The 20,920-nt window shown below is 43.4% G+C and overlaps 1 protein-coding gene across 38 annotated transcripts in view; it reads left to right on the forward strand.

Annotated features, from left to right (window-relative positions):
- The window catches only part of LOC142364008 (uncharacterized), a 316,325-nt gene that overhangs the window by 27,289 nt on the left and 268,116 nt on the right, over positions 1-20,920 (forward strand). For 37 of the 38 annotated variants that reach the window (XM_075442051.1, XM_075442082.1, XM_075442055.1 and 34 more), the window contains 3 exons: positions 4,958-5,071; positions 6,979-7,078; positions 12,604-12,667. The gene's annotated coding sequence lies outside the window, so the exon portion shown is untranslated. The remainder of the gene's footprint in view (positions 1-4,957; positions 5,072-6,978; positions 7,079-12,603; positions 12,668-20,920) is intronic. The other variant, XM_075442056.1, reaches the window with a different exon arrangement.

Genomic DNA, 20,920 nt, shown 5'->3' on the forward strand with positions numbered 1-20,920 from the left:
CTGTTTTGGCCTGTCACGACTCTCTTCTAATGCAGTTGCTGTAGTATCGCACAGTGCAGAGTCTGTAACTGTGAAACAGCGATGTTTTCTTGCCATGTTTTCTTGGACTTTGTAAGAAAGCAGAGGTAATTTTATTTTCAATTAAAATTCTTTAAGAGTAGCTCGATGATGCACTGAACCTCTCGAGTAGTTGGGTCTATTACTTATATCTGTTTGGGGACAGTGATGTAAAGAGAGGGGACGAGGAGCCTGGTGTCCTGTGGAGTCGTTGAGTGTAACAAACAAATAAACGACTTAGAGAAGAGTAAGTCCTGAAGTTTAATATTGTTTGTAGTACAAAAAGGCTCTCTGTTCCGTAGCTCTTATCAGCACAACGAAAAAGTTCTCTGCGTGACTCAAAATCACCTCTGTCCTCACATGCAGGGCTTTGAGAAGAGGCAGGCTGATGGGCAGGCACACACCCATAGGGCTCCTGGTGCCTTCTTTTGTTTTCTCACTCTACCTTGGTTTCGGAGTTCTTTTTTTCCCTAGCATTGATTACCACCTGCCTAACAGGACAGGCCTTTGATGTAGAAAGCATGCGGCTCTGGAGCTCGAGATAAAAAGCCAGCCTTGAAGCTGAGACTACAATGACTTTGTGTTGTTGATGGTCTTGTCCCAGTGGGAGAACTGTGACATGAACCAAAAGAAAAGTATGTTCTTCCAGAGTTCAAGTCTTCTAGTTTAGACTAATAAATATAGGGCGGTGCATCCCAGCAGAGCCTGGTTTGTCTGTCACTGTGGAACAATGAGCAGTTAAAGCTACATTATCTGAACCTGGCTTGGCCAGGGCTCTCTGCAGCTGCAGCTTTGAGAGCAACGTTAGAACTGGCTCTGCTAGATACGACTGCAGTGGGAGTTTATGGGGTGGGGTGATTGTTAACTTGAATTGCATATTGCTGGGTTATTTTTTCTTTCATTATCAGTAATGAAATGTTATTTTCTTGCTAAAACTTCGGAGTGCTCCAGTCAGCAGCATGGATGTGTAGTGGGGACTGCGCTGCCTGCCCACCGTGATAATAGCTCTCTCAAGTCATGGCTGGCGTGTTTCTGTGCATGCATGAGCATCAATTTTTTGCCATTGGGTGAGACTTCTACATCAAAGAGGTTTACGAGCAGAACCTCCAATGTGTTTGAGGTTTGCCCATCACTGCATGATACTTCCCAAGAGCCTATTTCCTCATTAAAAAGTAGCCAGACTTGTTCCTGACTGCATTATGGTTAGTTTTGATTCAAGGCTGCCTCCAGAATCAATGGGAGTGTGCTCTTGGAAAGTACTATACAGAGATGGGGAAACCTCAAACATTTTGGAGGTTCAGTTTGGAAACCTCTTTGGTTTGGAAGTCCACCAAAACCATGTCATGAGATGGTTAGAAGGCTGGGTGGAGTTTACATCTGAGGATAGAGTGCAAAAGTGAGAATTGTTTAGCTTGGAAGAAGAAAGGGTTGGAGAGTATGTGAGTGAGGTGTTTCGGAAAGATACCATGAAAAGTAATCCACTCCTCAAATTCACATTGCTCCCTAATATGAGAGCAAGGGGTCAGTTAGAAAAAATGAAACAGGGAAAACATTTCAGCATTGACAATTTAACTAGACTATTTAGAAGTCCTGATCCCCAAAAGCTGTAGACAAGCAATTGGTACAAACAGCACAATTTAGCAGAAATGGCGTTGATTTTGAGGCTTTGCTGTGTGCCCCCTAAGCAAAGTTTTCTCTCCTCTATACGCCTCCCTGTCTCCTCTGTGTATCTTGCCTGTGAAGGTTAGAAATAAATTAGAATGGAGAATCAATCCTAATTGGGTGCTTTTAAAGCAGTTCACTCAACAGGGCTTCAATCCTGGTGGTGGGCTTCAGGCTCTTCCTCAGTATCTGCTCTAGCACAGGTTTTTGTGTAGCTTGGATAGAAAGAGTTGGGGCAGTCTTCGGATTGTTTGGGCACTTAGCAATAACACTGGGTGTCTGACGGGATCTTTGAAAGTACCTGCACAACAAAATCCTGTTAGGAATCCAGTACCCAGCTTCTTTTGAAAGGTCTGCCAGGTAGGTGTTTTCATCCCAAGAGCTTATACACAAAAAATTCTGGTCATCTTCCACTGTGCCTCCCAGCAATACAACAGGTATACCAGCGCCACCTCCTTTTAGGGGTACCTTGTGGTGGTAGATAAGTCAATCTGTGAGACGCCTAGATAGTAGAAAAGAAATCAGGCTTAGAAAGATTGGATTCTGGACAAACGTAGGAAAGAACTTGTCCCAGTTCTGGAGAGTGGCTCTTCATCCAGACCCTTCAGACTAGTGGTGATGTGACAGTTTACTCCAAGAACACTTCTTGATAAAGTACCTTGCTGCTGAGTGCGTCACCTGTCAATTTACCTAAGCCCCCCTGTTCTCTTCAGAAAGGTCATGATCCACTTAAATCATAGGAAGAGAATGTATGATCAATTAAATGTAATTTTTTTTAAGTGTAAAACATAGATTGACAGTATATAGTACAAATCCAAAAAGGAGCTGAAAATACAAATCAGACTGAATAGGCTGGGGTTGAGGGGTCACTCCCTGAAGTAGCTGTGGGAGACAAGCTGAATCAGAATAAAAGCAACAAACCAAAGGTAATCTCTCTCCACTGGAGTGATGGACAAAACAAAGCAGTGTAAACAGGCAGTTCTGTGATGCCTACAGCCTGGGACTATAAATCACGGTCCAGATCCACAGAGGGTGGGGTGGGGGCGTGGGAGAAGGGGAGGAGAATTTTGTGCAAGTGTCAGATTATCCTAAGCGTAACAAGTAGAGGTTTATGAAAGCCTGTATTCTTAATCACCTTTTCCCTCTACCTTCCAGCCTGGAGCTGCCTGTCAGCCTGTGACCCAGGTGAGGCAGGGTGTAGGTAGTCACCACCGGCATGGGGAGGATGGTGCCAGGCAATAATCTGCTCTGCTGGAACTGCAAACTCGATTTTGCCTACCCTGCTGAGAAGCCTTTGGTTGCTCGTGAAGATACTATTGCTATCACCTGGAGATGTTTCTCTTAGAAACTATCAAGCCCCTATGTGTCTTTGAGGACCTAGAGCAGGGCTTCAGAACTGCAGCTGGCAGAAAAATGCAGAGGCACTTGGCTTAGCAGAAAAAAAACCCAGCAAGGATAGTATTAAGGTCTCCAAGGGCTGGAATAGCACTGCACACGGGTAACGGGTACAGCAACTGATCCCTTCCTTGGAACAGGTATGAGCTGTGATTTCTTGAGACAGGGTTAACGTAAAGCCCCTGTGATTGATCTAACTCACCACTGGATGTCATTGTTTCTCTATAGGAAAGCATCAGGGACACACTTATTTGGCAGTAAAATTGTTTTTATTGTCTTTTTTTTTTTTTCCCTTCCCCAAATAAAGAGCCTCACACATGGGATATTCAGGTGTTTGGCACCTTTTCTACTTGGCTACAGCAAGCTCAGGAACCAGATTACGCGTCTTGTTTTCCTAGGGTGGGGAAGGTTTACAGCCTTGTGATGAATATGGTCTATCCTCAAACTTGCAGCTATCAGGCCAGATCGTCAGCTGGTGTAAATTGTACTGCTCTGTTGAGTCAAAGCAGCAATGCCAATTCAAACAGGCCCATTATGCCTGCTTCTTTCAAGTCCCACTCAACTACAGCCAATCCTTCTTGCTTCCTTATACACCTCCTCCATGCCCTGTGTCCCACCTTTTTCTTACCGTTCTCTTGCAACAGATCTAATCTTTTGTTCTCCTTTCTATCTGTCTCAGTCCACTGTTCGAAAATTTCATCCATGTTTTGACATCAGTCATACTTCCACCTTCTCTCTGCTTTTGTTTGTATTTTCTTCAAGATGCTCCCTCCAAATGCAAACCTGGAAAGAGAGCCTTAGAGGGGTGTGGTCAACTGAAAAAGGAAACAAGTCATATAAACATAGTCCAAAATCTTGTCCAACTTAACATCTACCTTGGCTTTTTGGTAGTTCTGAGTTTGCTTCTGATCCCATTGCAGTGCTAATTTTCCACACCCACCTCTCCATTTCTTTAAAATCTCAAAATATATGTTTAGGCAGGTATAACTGTAACATGGAAAATTAAAAGTCTTTAGTATTAAACAAGCAGCATGGCATTTTACCTTGTTAGACATGGACACAGAGAAGGTCTGGGAGGAGGCTGATTTTAATGTAATCAGCAGCTAATCTGCTGCCGAGGCTGCTGTGCCTCCTGTCAATTGCTGCTGGCAGAGATGCTCTGTGCCATCCTCCAGCACAGAGCGTAGGCTGGCTTTCGGGAGGTTGGGGAACTGAATGGTGCCATTGACAGAGCACTACAGAATGGGTTCTGTTTTCTTTGGGTGAGCAGTTGGCTTAGCACTCTTCTGTCAAAGTTTAGTATCAGCAGGAGGGTCTCAGGCTTGACGGCTTACAGTGCTCTTCCCATCTTTCAATTGCATTTCCTTACCTAGAATGAAAAGTTAATTAAACCACTTAATTCTTCATACAGCATCAAACAAGGAAAAAAAAATCTTTCAGCACCACAATGACAAAACAAATGAATTCTTTTTACTTTCTTTATATCTACCATATGTCCATCACCTTGGGTAGACTATTAAGTGAAGGGTCTTTACAACTGCTTTTCTGACCACAGGTGTGAGGGCCTGCAGCAGAATAAGTCTGCTTAGTCAAATGAGCTGTCATTTGGTTTTTCGTAAATCTGCCTGCCCTTCTTGCACATCTGTGGTGACAGATCCAATGCCACTTTACACTGTGAGTTATCTCTCGCAGATCAGGTGTACTCCAAGGTCCAGGGCTGCATGCGTTGAAGTTAGCGATGAATCTGGCTGTGCCCTTCTTTCTGCACCAGATCAGTCAGCTGTTCTGCTAGCAAAAGCACTGAACTGGGGCTAGAGAAAGTAATTCATCTTGTTTCACTCAGGGTTCTGGAAGAGATGACGAAGAGGCCATTGTGTGTGAAAAGAAAAGAGGGCATAGAAAAGAGCGAAACAGTTCCGGGAGATGGCCTTCACCCAGTTCATGATAGATTTTTGGTGTAAGTGAAGATAATCTGTAACCAAATAGAGATGATGGAGCTGTTTGTGGGCTACAAGGATTTAGGAGATCTGTGGTGAAATAAAACTATGCAACTTCAGAGTGTAAAGATAGATCTTGCTCTGACAAAATATAATTAAATTCTTAGTTTCCCTGCCAAAAAAAAAAAAAAGGAACAAAAAGTCTTGGCATCTCTCACAGAGAGTCTTTTGGGGTTAGATAAACTGAAATCTTACTGAGTTTTAATGTCAAAGTGTGTTATAATCTCAAATGTGGCTGTAATGACAACACCTTCTTACCAATTAAATGGATAGTCCATGTGGGTTTGAGATCTTGCTCACTGGGTTAAAAACAAATCTAAAAATATTCCTAACTTGTGTTACCTTACCCAGTCACCAGGGCTGCAGCAGAGGGGTGTATTCTGCAATGGTAATTAATTTCATGTCCATTTTATAATCTTCATGTTCTATATGGACAAATGGTGTCCCTGGCAATGGGATGACCAGTGAACAAGGTGCTTCCAGGGGCTTTTTGGTATTTCTGACCGAGCAGTAATTTCTGAATCCTGGATGGCTAATCTAAAGGGCTAAAGTCTCTACCTCGGAGTGCCTCTCAGAGGTCGCCTTGTTTGGCAAAGGAGCACTATGAGCAGTTGATGCTCTTGATGTGACGTGGGAGAGAGCGAGCTGTCGGTATCGGGTACCTGAAGAAAATTCATGGTCAGAACCTCCAGGGTGTTTGAGTGCAGTAGGTTTGGGTTTATTGTTTCTTCATCAACACACCACAGGAAATGTTTGGAATAGCTTTGCAGATCTGAAATCACTGGTGAAATATGTTCTAAAATAGATACAGGAGGGGCTGAATAAGATGAATCCCATTTTCAGAAAAAAATATCTAAACAGATGCAGCAATATGAAGCCATCTAACTGAGGCTGTTCAACAAGGAAGTCATTTAACTGAAAGCAGGACCTGTATTATAAAGGTTTCTCTTGGTCTCTGACATGTTCTGATTTTCAACTCTGATGCCAAAATCAGTTTTTGACACCGAGAGAGTTAATTTGCTTATCTATTTTGCCAGCTTCTCTCTCTTCTCATCTGTACATATTCTTTGGTTATGATGTCAGCATCTTCTGATGTAATGTGTTCAGGCCCTTGCTCATCAGGCTGTTTAGGGACCATGATTGAATAAATAATTGATAAGAGTGTTGAAGAGGGAAGACAGAAGATATTAAAAATACAATAGAACATAATCTGGTCTTTGTCATGGAAGATAATTTGCATCTCAGCTCTACCACTGCTTACGTTACACACTCAGAGATATTTATATAAATATTCATACAAATATATTTATTTATAGAACTGTCCTTGTTGAAAACAATAGGATGGCTTGTGTGGGCATGGGCCAAAGTAATTGCTTTTTTTCCTGGAGTTTGTGGTTTGTCAGCAAACAAACCCACCAACAACAAAAGCTATCATCTCTGTCCCAGATTGCTTTATGGGTCAGAATCCTCAAGGAAACAGCTTTTACGGACACTAAAATGAAAAGAATGAAATATTTATTGACATTTGGTCTGAACATTGTCATTGTTTGTTTTGAGACCAATTCAAAATTTTATGTCTCTGGTGATTCTTCCCCTGTTCTTAACCACGTTGGCACTGCAAATCATGTGGCAGTTAGCATTATTGCCCCGCAATCGATATCTTGTACACCTGAAGTTCCTGCAGCATGTAACACACAGCTACCAGTATCATAGGTAATAGGTACACTGTTCAGGGATTTTAGCAGAATGTAAATGGTTTAGATATTTCACTCCAGTGAAATAAATAAGTTTAGGCTGCTTTGTAAATCTTAGCTATCGTGCCTGTACATTCAATTTGATGACTCACTGCTGTAATCCATCTGCCCAGGCTGGAACGTGGCAGCCATTCTGCGCTAACCACTCAACACAGCGGTTTATTTTTCTGAAGAGGAGATGTGAGGAATAATTTGTCCAATTGAAACTGCAAGGTGAGTCACAAAGGTGATGACAAGCATTAACTTCCCGTGGCCTGGTCTCATGACTGCAGAAACATTTTAGTGAGCCTTGCAGGAGACAACTTCACACAGAGCTGGAACACTTCTGGATAACTGTCCATCAGGAATGCCCTTGGAGTACAGCTAGCGGCGGGGCCTTTTCTCTCCGACAACAAAGATGAGACTTTAAAGGCTTTGGTCTGCGGCTGCAAATATTTTCAAACGACTGGCCAGGACTGAGAGCTCTCATTGATGACTCTGAAAGCATGCTGGTGTTCCTTTAAAGTAGCTTTGTTATTTTCAGCTAAATGCCTTACTAGGGGAGCTTAGAGTTCCTTTCTGCTCCTGCAAAGGTCAAAGGAGGAGTTCATTACTTCAATACTTGTAGTTTTTCAATAGGAGCGTGATACCCAACTCCTTTTGGGTGCCCTGAAAAATGCTCCTTGACAGTCCTGCTGAAACTTGCTGTGCTAGTTGAGAGCGATTTGCCTCGTTTCACATCTTGAACTCTGGTGTAGCACAGCTACCCTGGCACTAGTCACCAGCTCCAGAAGCGACAGTCCTTTCTGCATGCTTCAAGAGAATGTCTGATGGCAGGAACACGCTGACAAAGGGAACAACATCTCAGAGTCTCAGGTTGGTCGGATAACAAATTAAACTTCTGCTTGTTTCCCCAAATTGTAGCTGTGACCTGGACTTGTTGCAGCTGCTACATCATTAACTAGAAGTTCATAGTATTGCCAATAAAAAATATGAAAGAAATAATTTTCAAGTGGTAGATTTGACTTATCTTCTTGCTCTAGGGGCTCTAAAGTGGATTTCAATCATGTTCAGTCACAGCCATGTCAAACTCAATTGCCCAAATTAAGTCTGTTCCCAACTGCCTAAAACTGTTTTTGTGTCAGGAGCTCTATGTAACACTTCTCAGGGCTCTGACCTAGTAAATTTGCCCTCTGGAGCCGCTCTTTTGATTTTTTCCAACACCTAAAAATCCAATTCCTCGAACTAAGCATTCTGTAAAGCACTCCATGACTGGCTTTAGTGCACAGCACGTATCATGGAAGGAGAGGCCAGAACAAGCCAACTACCACAAGATACTTACTTAGACAAAAACTGAAAGTAGCCCAAAATACGTTAAACAGTAAAGATGACTATGCCCGTCTCAGGGCTTAAATACAAACTTTGATAATCACCACAAAGTGCAGCAATACATTTCTCTTAGGTGAAAAAGGTACAGACACAATGTTCTCTCTGGCTTCTTTGGAAAAGCATTTAGGAGCTCTCACGTTATATGAAGAAATAGGAGAAGCAATTAGGACCGAAGCCAAACTGCAACTCTTGGTCTCAATAGTACTTCACACAAACGGACCTGCTGAACCCCACGGCTTTATTCAAGTAATGAAGTGTTGCTCAGTGTAATTAAGCATTGCCAGTATTGGACCCTGAAAGTATAATAACAGCTTTCATCACGTAGGATCTTAGAGCGTGATGCAGGCTACAAATCAAGTTCCCTATGCTCTCTCCTTTCAAAAAGAAATCAGACACATTTTCTGCTCTTCTAGGCCCAGTCTCCCGTTTAGAAAATGTACTTCTGTGTTGAGCCAAGGAGCAACAGCTTTACTGGGAGTAGTTAACATCATACCACTAAGGAGGGCCCTTTTGACAGTTTGTATCATCCTCTCAGCTTACTCATAGCTTCAGTGAAGGTTATGCTACTAGCTCTTGCTGCAGAGGCTGTTTCCTCGCAGCCTCTGACAGCCTGGAACCTGTTCTGCAGAGCTCACTGACAGCATGAAAAGTACGACTGTGACCATGAATGTTACGACTGGCAGTGAAGTACTTTTTCATGGATGAGGTCTATTTTTCTTTCCAATGTGATTCTATGCTATGATGCTACCTCGATTTGTCATTTTGGACCTCCTAGGTTATCTTGATGACAAATAAACTGCAGGTGCTTTGAAGGGCCACCTGCTATGTCAGGTGGGATTGATGGAAATGTCTGAAGTACTTGCAAGTTTTATCCTTTTGTTAAATCTAATGTTACATACGTGGCTGAATGTGCTATTGCACCGTGTGTGTTGAGAAGCAACAGACCTGAATAGCATATATGAGAAATGATGCACAAAGCCTGTGAGTTTATATACTCCTTTTTGGGCCAAATACTTTACTGATGGGGATTACTGTGAGTTTTAACTTCTGCAGCTGTTTCTCTGTGTTCATAAAAATTCAAAGTTCAGTCTCATATTACACCAGGGTAAACCAGATGTACTTCACGTTTCAGGTACGGCCCACCAAAAATCGCTTTTTCAGTCCACAGCAGCAAAAGCGTTGTGCAACCGGGATGAATTTGTCTTTCGCTGAGGCTCCTTGTCCTTATCTCCGAGTCCAAAACTCCTCTGACTGTAAAATCTGATACTAATTCACTACAGTATTGCCAATTTTTGCAGTTTAATCATAAATCTGCTGGAGCTGGATTTGCATTAAGATGAAACACGTCCTTCGTCGCACTCTGTTCTTGCCTGCCTGGGGGAAAACCCCGTTTGGGTTGGACACCTCTCCTCCTCCCTTCCTGCAGCAGAACGGGCGGGTGCTGGGAGGGCAGGCAGTGCTCCTTGCTTCCCCTGGGGAACCAGAAGGAGTTGTGAGGCAGGGGAGGGGGACGAGAGGAGAAGAAACCAGTCTTAGGGATGGTGAAGTGTGTGTTCCCCTCTTGGAATGCGATGTCGTTGTGCCACACGTTCCTCCCCACAGCAAAGCTGGGAGGCTCTGAAGGAAAACGAAAGGTCTCTTCCCTGTGGAGGGACAGGGGCTGGAGGAGAACAGGAGCACGAAGGCAAAATGTTGGCGAAAGATGGAAGACGATCTTGCAGCCATGAGTTTTGGGGACAGGTAGAAGTTTTGTATCATCAGACGGTGCCTCATGCCAAACCATCATCTTTCCTTTGTTCCAGTGAGGGTTTCTGTGCATCTGGGAGCGCTGCTAACAGACTGTCAAACCCAACAGGAAGCTAGGAGGGAAGTTTAAATGTCAAAGGGTAGGGTGCAAGCTATTTTTAAGGCGTCTGTTGCGTTTCGAGCTTGAGCAGTCGGCCAGGTGGGAGCAGCCAGGAGCCATCACGGCGGGTGCGCGGGCACCGGCCGTTCTGAGGGGAGCCAGCTCGGCCCTGAAGGAACCTTCCCTTCCCTCGCTCCCAGCCACGTCCGCTTTGTCACTGAAGGGAAGGGCAGCCAGGGAACGCCGGCCCAGGCCCCGCCAGCAGCGCCCAGACCGCCCCGCACCGCCAACGCGGCCCCGCCGCCGAGCGGCTGGAACGGACCACCGTGCGGGAAGGGGCGGGAAAGGAAGGGCCGCTGGTTCTGTCACCGAAGCCGGGAGAAGCTCTGGGGCAGCAGCCGGTCTAAATGACTGGTCTGCTTAATCCCTCCGGCTCGGCCTCGGTGTCTCGGCGTGAATGACAGAGAGGGTGTTTCTGGAGTGCCGGCTCTCTGCCACCTCCCCCCTCCGGAGCGGATGGTACTTCCCAGCGCGGCGGGCACAAATGCCGGCGGGGCGGGGCTGCCAGGAACGTTCTGGAGCAGCGCCCCGCCCCTGCACCACGTGACCGCGAGGGTGGCGGCGGGGTGTGAGGGCGGTGGCCGTGGGGATGGGAGCGCGGCCCGGCTCTTCTCACTCTCCTCTGCTCCTGGGGCAGGTAATCAGTGACAGCCTCGTGGTCTCAGAGTATGAGTTTTTTCTGTGTCTGGTGCTGTGATGCTGTGTGAAGTGGGGTGCCCCTGCCCCGTAGCGGGGGGGGGGGGGGCTGGCTTTGCTTGAGGCTGGGCATTTCCTAGACTCCTCCAGCTCGGTTGTTAGTCTGTGGCTTCCCCACTAATCGTGTCAGCCCATCGGTGTGAGCAGGTGTAGTATCAGGGGATCCCGTTAATTGCCAGCCGGGGATGCCGCTGCTCGGCGGCGGTGGTGGTGTTCATGAGGCGCACTCGCACGGCAGAGAAGTGGCTGCACGCGGGGTCGGCTGCAGCCAGGATTTGTCTGGGGTTCAGCAGCTACTCAGAGGCATCGGTGGTCAGTGGGTGCGTTGAAGAGGAACCGAGTGGCAGAACTGGATTGAACTTAATCTGGTTTGTGACATCTGGGGTGGGTCAGAGGAAGGTGTACAGCAGCCATGACTATACACTCCCCCTGTGCAGAACTAGGAAAAGACAGTAAATTATCCTCTTATCACAATGTGATCATAAATTAATTCCTATTACTTTATACATATCTTTATATGTAATTCATATACACTTGAATACATTGTTTACAGTCTCTGGAATAATTTCTAGTAAGGAAGGCATGAAAATGACACGGTAATGCTGGCTGGGACCAGGCATTAAGGGGAATTGGTCTGAATTGATGTTTAAAGTAGATAAATTAGACCAGGTGTTTTCCAGAATTAAACTTTAATTTCATGTGGCTTATTTTGTGACAAGAGTTTTTTGCTTGTTGGTTTGTGGTTTTTTTTTTTTTTTTTTTTTTTAATTTTAAGCTTCATCTGTGGTTTAGTCTTTCAAGGTTGGCTTGTACAAAGCATATGAAAAGGTTTCTTCCGAGTTCTGTAAAAATGCTTATGTTGCGAGTTGAGGTGCTTTTTGGAGCAGCAGAATAATGGACCCTTAAGGATTGCTCCATATACGTAAGAGTATATATTAAACCAGCTAGAGTAGGTGGTATTAATCCAATATTCAGCGTATGCACTGTAAATAATACCTAAGCCCACAATATTTGTCAGACTTCTCTCCCTTGCTATTCCCGGGGGTGGGCACCCTACCGCGGTCCCAGAGTGACAGAGCAGGTAAGCTGGTTCCCCCCCTTACGCACTAAAGTATCCAGAGGATGCAAACCAAGAACTTGGCGAAGGCCTGCTCCGTTCAGCATCAGATTCCCAGCTGATTGGTGAGCATGGCAGCGTCTCCTGTGCTCTCGCTGGACACTGAAGCCATTTAAAGTATGCTCGGAGTGGAAGACTGAGTAATCTGGACTTGTTTTAGAAGATCTTATTTCAATTTTTTTTTTCATTGGATTGGAGCTGTTCATGAAGGATGGGACATTGTAAGACTTAATTTGGGGTTCTGTGTTGACTTTGAGAAGTTGTGGCACGTCCAGCTTCAGACATGGTAGGAGTGCACGTTGCAATACAAAATTATCTTGCGCCTGAATCCTGTCTGTAACCACCCCGAAGCCCACACTCTGCTCCATGCAAACCTTTCTCAGAGTAAGCAGCAGTTGCCCCAGTTGGCACTGCTGTGTGGAGGAAGTGGCTTGTCCCCAGTGCTGCAGGCTTTCTGGTACGGCAGTGCTCTGCTCAGTTCTGCAGGGTTAAGTTTTACTTGTGGCAGACTTACAGGGGCCATTACTTTGCTTTGGAGGATATAGATACTAACTTAGGAATCGTTACCATTTTTACTGTGAACAAGCAACTTTGTCTTCTGGTCTGCTCTTTTCTTTGCTGACCCCTCTTCCCCTTTCTCTTTTTTGACAGTGTGAACAAGTCCCAGCAGAATTGCTGTAATTACATCCGAGTGATATATTCAAGTACTGGGAAGGTAAGATCTCATTTGTAAGCAGCAGTGAATGGCTTTGTGCGTATCTGCCATGTGCATACGCATCACCGGCACTGGGAGTGTTGTGTGGTGGCAGATTTTGATATTTTGGTTCGTGTTATCACCTGTCAAACAGGCAATGGAGTCCTCCAAAAAGCTGGAAAGCTGATAGTCTGCTCGTGTTCTGTGCTACAAGAATATTTTCTGTGGCTTCTATAGGAAGTGTATTATAAAGCATGAAGTGCTGTGTGGTATGATGGCTTTTCTGGGTTCCTTCTTGCACTCAATAACTATGTGATTGCCTGGAACAGATGATGCAAATGATCCCTCCCTTTCAAATGCTGGAGAACCAGGTGAAGTCCTGAGTCAAGGGCATTTGAGTGTACAGGAAAAATGCCTTGCTTAGGTGGGAGGAAAGGTTGATTAAACGATGAGAAAAGATTGTGTGAAGGCTGTTCTTGGTCGGGTTACCGACTCAAGCCAGACCTTGCCGTAACATATGGGTTGAATTTTGTTCTGATGTGGAAATAAGTGGTCGTTTAGCAGGTAAAGAGGTGCTTCCATGTGTTTTGGGCTTTGATTTGTATTTTTCAGATCCTTGGTTCTTCATGCGTTACGTTATCCTGTGGGGGCTCGTTTATGGGAAACGCAGATGCTTCCCAAGACCCATCTTGGGTAGTGTCTAGCATTTCCAGGTCCCAAAAGCAGCTCTCGAGTTAGTTGTCCTTGTGAGATAGAGTGCTGAAGAGGACGATGACAGAGTAGTTTCCGTGGCTGTTGCCAGGATTTGAAGGTCCAAGATGGAAGATTGCCCAGGCCAGAAGACTGTTTCCTACAACATTTATTTAAAAAAAAAAAAAAAAGAAAGAAAAGGGGTGTGTTGTGTGTTTGTGGGAAAGTGGTTGTCTACATTTGTTTTTGCAGTGAAAGAGTGAAAATGAAACCAGACAGTGAGTTTTCTCCCCTATTCCTTTACTTGCTGCTTGTGTTTTTCTAACACCCCCTTCTCCCTATTTTTTTTACCTCTCTTGATTTTGGAGAAAAAATGTTCAGGTGCTAATGGGGTCTAATTCTCTTTATTTGATTGTACATAGAAACAATTAAAAAAGAGTCTGGTTAGTCTTATTTGCTTATGTTTTACTGTTCTCGCTCTTGGGATGTCACCATTGCTGTAGTTCTTCAGAGTGGCTTCTTATCTAGGTCTGAATTTCTGAAAGCAAGGTCATTTATCTCCCTGCGCTTTTGAAACAGTGGTTTAGGGTAGTGAGGAACTGTCAGATTGGGAGCTGGTGTCACTACATAATGGCAAAATGATTTGCCTCTCCAGTTTGATTACAGTGAGAAACCAGTGTTCATGGGAGAGCAGACTTCAGTGATGATATTTCCAGCTGACTGATAAAGTGCTTGGGGAAGTAATTTAGCAATGAAGTAATTTTATGACAGTGTTATAGCATGACATTAATAAACAGTGTGAGTTTGACACACAGTAGTAGAAGAAAGACTGATTTGTAATGCTGTCATGTAGTACAAGTCTAAGGATATGTCAAAATAGTGTTTTCTGGCAGGAAAAAACAAAGATCTGTAGTTCATGTGTGTAAGTAAAAAGATAATGTTCATAGCAGAAAGCTGTATGAGGCAATAAACAGGTTTTGTGGGACATTAAACGAGGAAGTGATGAACTCTATACCTTTGAGTATTGCTCCTACCGGAGGAGAAACACAGTCTAAATGAGTAAACTTCAATGTAATCAAAATACTTTCCTGTTTCAAGGGTGTCTGAAACCTCAGAGTTGCTTGAATGCCTTGGATTTTTCAGTGAAAATATTTAAGGTGGTATGTTTTTAGGGAGAAATAGTTTAAGGTAAGTAATAGAGGGACAGAGATGAGGAGAGAATGAGGGGAAGAGAGACATGCCACAATTGAACATGCTCAGGGGATGGTTCTTTTTTGCTTTCTCCCTGGAGCACAAAGCTTGCAACTCGGGTCTTTGTAAGCATATAAACTCTTGTCCCTCTTACCAAAAAACAGAAAAACCCAAAAACCCAACCAAAAGAAAAATGATGTGTTGTGTGTAGCCCTAATAAATTTGGGGATGTGAATTTCTATGTGCATACAGTTTTCGAGAGTAGGTCTCAGGCTGTAAATTCTTTCTGACTATGTCCACTTAAGTGCGTGTGACACTGGAAATTAACGTTTTCTGTATGCAGTAAAGGTTGTAAGGCTGTGTTGTCTTATACTTATTGATAGCAAATTAGTATTATTGTATGCATATTTAGTATCATTACCCAGTTTGAGTAATGACATCTGCCTGGATAGACTAATAGAGATCCTGTATTACAGAAGTGGCGCATACCTTCCCTTTTTACTTCTGTTTCCTCTCAGACAGAAGTACTTTCCTGTCTTACTTTATACCAGGTGCAATTTCCTTGTGCTGATGTCAGTGTGGCATTGGCATTACAGCAGTCCGTTGTGTTTACTCTGTCTCCTGATTGTATGTTCACAAAAGTCTTTATTGCCGGCTGCCTTTAGCTTGTTTCCAAGAAGGAAGCCTGTAATGCTTTCTGGGCTTCTACTTAAGGAATAAGCAGATGTAAGGCCTGCCTTGGTTTTTCTTTTACTTTTTGCCTTTGCTGACTGCTTTACATACAAAACAGTGCCCTGTCTGGACTTAGGGTGTTTTAGCCGCTTTCCAACTCCCACCTCTTAGTTTTTTTCCTTCTTTGTTTAATCCAAGTGGCCTCTGGGGTGTCAACAAAACCTACTATTTTTTAAAATCTTTTCTGATGTAACGTTTCTTTTCCCCGTCTTGCCAACTCTTTCTGCCTTGTTGCCTTCATCCCTTCTACAAATTTGACACCTTCATCATTTAATCTTCCAGTCAGTGTCTTGCTTTACTCATGTCTCGAGCATGCCAATGACATTACACTTCTTCCCTGAGCACGTGTGCTGCTAATTCATGGTATTGTCACGTACCAACTGCAAGCATGGCTACGGAGCATGTTTGTGGTTCAGCCCTTCCTTGTCTGCTGCAAGGAGGAGGGACCAGGAAGGCACAGTTCATTTACCCTCTCTCTGTTACCAGTGTGGGATGCTTCCCAGTGAACGCAAGGGGGTTGTATGGCAAATACTTCTCTGCTAATGACCTTCACTGGGGCAAACAGCCTTCCAGTTAGGAGTCTGTAATAATGAGATCATACGTGCTACTTTGGGTGCAAAAACATGATCCTAAACTGAAGGATGTATTCTTTCAATGCTGACTTCTGCCATTGCAGTGTTATGTTCTACTGTTTGCACCAGTTGACTGCTACAAAACAGCTGGCCATGCTGTGTGGCTGCTGCTGTAAGCTGCTTTTCAACAAGGGGAAGGAGAGTTCCATATATAGCAGAGTTGGCGAAACCAGTTCTTAGGGATTTGTTTCCAGTAGCTGGAATATCTGGTGTGTGAGAGTGAACTGTGAGCGGTGTGTAACAAAGACTGCAGTGTGAGTTCATCCCTCTCACTCGTGAAATAATCTCTCTCTTCTATCTGGCCGTGTGTTTTCATGACTTTTGCAGGACAGTAAAATATCGAATACATTTGATAGAGATGTAGTAATGAATGACAGGAGTTGTTGGGTGGAGCAAACAGACTTTGTGGTTGCTTAAGCCTTGTTTCCCTAAGAAAACAAGCCTAAAATCAGATGTCTCCAAGTGTGGGAGGACATATAAAATATTAGTATAAGAAATCTACAGTCTCCTAATTGTGGCATTTCCCATGTCTCTCGAAACCCTTTACAAGCTCCCAGTGTAACCACCAGCTCTGTGGCTGTGGCATACTGGCTGGTGTTTCTGGCCAGCACTGCTGCCCTGGCTGATGTGGAGGTCAGGTTTCATTTGCACAGCAGTATTGCCCATCTTTGACAGCCTCTGGAATGATCCTGACTCTGGAAGCCTCTTGACTTCTGAGCTTTAGACAATACCCCTGGAGGGCAGAGACTAAATACGTACCACAGTTCAGTTGGTGTGGCTGCTGGTGTCTTGTATGACAGCTTTCTTGATGTCACTCCGGTCTCCAGGAGCTACAAGTTGAGGAGAGTAAGTCAGGGGGTACAGGACCTGACCGTGAAGGCTACAAAGCATATTGAGTAAATACTAGATAGCTGATCAGTGTATTCTGCATGAGTAATAGTGCATTATTAATACATATTGTACGTTAATAATGCACATTTCTGTAGCTTATGGTATAGATGCATGTGGCAGCTACTCCAGCTTTCTTCAGAGTTGCAAGGTGTTGAGTCATCTGTGAAGTGCTGTCCCATTAAAGCTGATGGCAGCAGGCTGGATGTACCTGATAGGATGTGTTTATTTTCTTGCCTTATTAGCGGTCGCTCTCTTTGTCCCTTAGCAGTTGATGGCTTTGAGCCTGGGGGCTCTGCCTGTTAGGCTTGGGAGAATTCCCAGGTGTTACATGTGTAAGACTATGGTTATGAGAAGACATGTTAGTTCTTAAGAGTGGATCTTTTTACTGCACTAATAAATCTTAGAAGATATAGCAAACAATGCTGATTTATATGCAACCAGATTAAAGTTCGGTAATAAGAATGTAATTGCTGACATGCCAATCTTTTTTGATCACATACAGTGTTCAGCTTAGGTAATGACAGCCTTATCTCTGTATTTGGAAGCCAATGCCATGTTGCATTTACAGGTTAATACAAATAAGCAGAATTCTTTTGTGCTTCAGTGAGTGAGCGTAATTGCTGGCAGATGTGAGTTTTAGGTTAGAATTCCCAAGTTGCTCACCATTTACAGAGTTCCCCTGAAACCACGCTGCAGTACAGGCCTCTAGTTTAGCAGTGGGAGGGTGAAGGCTGGACCGCTGGTACGAATGAACAGTGGAGGCAAGAATTCTCCCTGGAAAAGCCACTGCTGCAGTGCTCCTAATGCTTCATGACACTGGCAGGCATCCTGGAGGTTTCTTAGGGGAAAAATGCAGCTTTGACAGTTTTTCGATGACTTGATCTTCCAGATGTTAGTCTGGTTTATGCTAGAAGCTATGCTAGTGTATTTTTGGTATTTTGGGATTACAGCAAAGTTCACAGCCTGTCATGCTGTTGTTCCACAAACCCTTTCCGTTTAAGTGATGTTGCATCTTACATTAAAGTGTGACTGTAAGAAAAACTTTTCATTTTCATTGAAATGTTGCATGGAGAGAGATCTGATGTATTGGCTTGAGTAAAGATACTGTTCCCCCACCGTGTACTTGATACAGGAGAAGTCTGAAGAAATCTGTGTATTTTTGTACACCTGAGATCTAGGATAAGTACTGTAAAAATGCTTCATTTGAGTTGAATACTAGAAGACCCCTCTGAACACTTTGACAAAATTTGATGCTATAGCTTTTGCATATCTAAAACTGCTCGAACATCTTTTCCCCGTCCTTCATTCCTCCTCAGCCTTCCAGCTATTGACGGGAGCAGAATTGGGGGTGCCAGAGTACGAACAAGTTTTTAAGGTTGGATTGTAAACTGCAGGAGATGTTTGTTTACTGCTAATCACAGTGATGCTCTCTGGTTTAGGCAGACACAATGTGAAACTTGCTGCTATAAATAAAGTTCTTCCGCACTTGATTTCATAAGGATGGTGTTGCACACAAAGCTTAAAACCTCAGCATCAGGTTTGAAAAAAAAACAAACTGCGGTGCTTAGCTGCTGAGGGCAACCTTAGCTTTTTTACAATTGGTAGCTGTTTCCCAGCTTTCTCACATCACCTCCACTGGTGCTGCGAGACTGATGTAGGAAATTTTGTGTAAATATCCTCAATCAAGAAGCCATTGTGTCACTGAGCTCTTAAAGATGTTCATTGCAATGTAGCATAATTGGCAAGGTCACCGTGGAACAAACCTCCATGATTTATAAGTTCCAAACATGAAGTCTTTAGGAAAGTTGGAGAAGTACTTTACAGGTCACCTTTATTTTTCCTACCATAGATGCCTTGCCTCACAGGCTACCTTTATGTCACTATGTATTATTGCAGTGAATAAAGTAGTGATCTTTAAGGTCCCTTCCAACCCTTAGCATTCTATGATTTAGCTGAGTAGAATATTTGATATAATTTGGAGGGGGTTCACCTCCAAAGAGGCAAATTGAAGAAGCATCAGATAAACTATGAATGTTTGTTTAAAATGAATGGGGGTGTAAAGCTTGCTGGAAAGAAAACATTTCACCAACTGGCAGCATAGAGAGCTGGGATTTATTTCTCTTGTAGCCGTACCCTTAAAGCCCTCCGAGATGTGTTGCCATTGTGCAGGTGGTAGTATGCAACGCACAGGATAAAACAGTGCCTACTGTCTAACTAGAAAAGAGCAGGTGAATGGAGGTGGTGGTGTTTACACTTCAAAAATAGGAAGCTGAGGCCTGGAAGAGGTAAGTGAATTAGCCAAAGTTGATGTTTGTAGTCAGTGAGAGAACTGGAAGCAGATCTCCTGCATCTCGGACAAGACTTTGGCCAAAAGCTCATTCTCCCTCTTGATAAATGCATTTTGATTGCTCATAGAACAAAGCGTAACTTGACATTTATGTAGGAATTGAGTAAACCAGAATTTAATACAAAGAGCACAGAAGTTCATCCTGTGCATTGGCAAATTTTTCTTTCAGTCCCCTCACTACCATATTCAATTTCTAAGTTCCTGTAAATCTATCTTTGAATTGATAGTCGGTAGAAGCGGTGTGGGAAGCCTACCACGGTCATCTTCAGGTTGTAACAGAAGCAGCCTCTGCTGAGTTTCTGCTTTGGGGATTGATTTATGTCACGGAAGAAAACTGTGAAACTAAATCATTAGCTGCGGTGAGCAGTGTAGCATTGGATTGGAAGCTGGTTGCGTATAGTAATGCTGCCTCCTCCCCTGAAAAAAAAAAAAAAAACAACCCCAAAGCAAAAAAGGCAGTATGTTAAAGTCTGGTGCTGTCCCTAATGTCACTGTGTGTTTGGACCAGAAGAATTCTTTAACATAGGTATGTGTGAATTTGTAACCATACAAATGTTGAAAGGCTAGGATTTAGTACCTGATAGAGAATTAATCTAAAGTTGCAAGAAAACATTGAAATTTGTGATTCCATCTCAAATAGATGAATGCAGAATACGTGCTGCAGGAGCCCACGGAGAGAACTGGGACAGTGAGAGCTGAGCACTGGGATGATGCCAGCCAGCTCCTCAGACAGCAGCATATCTAACACTCTACATAGAACTGCATTCCTTTCCTATTGAAATTCCAGGTACTAATTATTCAGTGGATCTGCTGAAAATTCTGTATTAATAACTTGCCTTTATCTGGAAACCAACTTCTCACAAAAAAAGCATTGCTGTTTGACCAGCTCAAGAGTTGGTTGAAATATACAGGCTAAAAAATGTCAGTGTTAAAACTTGTGGAAACTTGAAATTCACGTGAGTATTGAGATCCTGCAAAAACTTGTGGCTTTTACTTCATATCATGTTAAGTGAGGTTTTTCTTTTAAGTAATGACTTCTGTGTCTGATGGCTAATGCAAATAGCTGTGTTGTAGTTTTGGCCAAGTTTGTCAAAGACCCCAGACTTACTTAGTCTGAAATTTAAACATATGTAAGAAAATTCGGATACTTCTGTAGAGTATTCCTAGAAAAACAGACCTAACAAAGCCAGTATGAAATTTTAGTCCTAAACATATTAGAAGTGCTGCTGGTAGTGCTGCCTGTAATTAAGCTTGCCTCACATTTCCCATTATAAGACCCTGTTTTCAGTGGCATATAACTTTGCCAAATTTTAACTGTTTGGGCTGAAACTTTCCATGCTGAATGTCTGCCTCAGATGAATTGTTTGGAAAGCTTCAACAAAAAATGGTTTCACCATTTCTGGGAATGAAATTAAGAGAAAAATATTTTCTTTTGCCCATGCAAACTTAATTCTGGCATTTCCTAAGTTTTGAGTGCTTGGGTCTGTCGCCTTGATGTTTTTGTATATGTATATTTACATTTCCTTTAGAAAAGGAAAGTTTGTAAAATAATGCCTGCATGGATATGTTTGGATAGCTAGAGAACTTTTAACTCAATATGAAAACTGTAAATAATTTACTTAGGTTGGAAACAATCTGGTTATATTGATTTATTGTTTATCTTTGGGCAAATTGCTTGAGGCCTGATTTCAACAGGCCCATCTTTCGTAAGGGACTGGACTGTGGATGAGTTTTAAGATTGGTCTCCTAATCGAACTTTCACTGCAGTTCTTAGGTACAATATATGGCTAA

The sequence above is a fragment of the Opisthocomus hoazin genome, chromosome 23, assembly GCF_030867145.1.
Source record: "Opisthocomus hoazin isolate bOpiHoa1 chromosome 23, bOpiHoa1.hap1, whole genome shotgun sequence".
Taxonomy (NCBI): Eukaryota; Metazoa; Chordata; class Aves; order Opisthocomiformes; family Opisthocomidae; genus Opisthocomus; species Opisthocomus hoazin.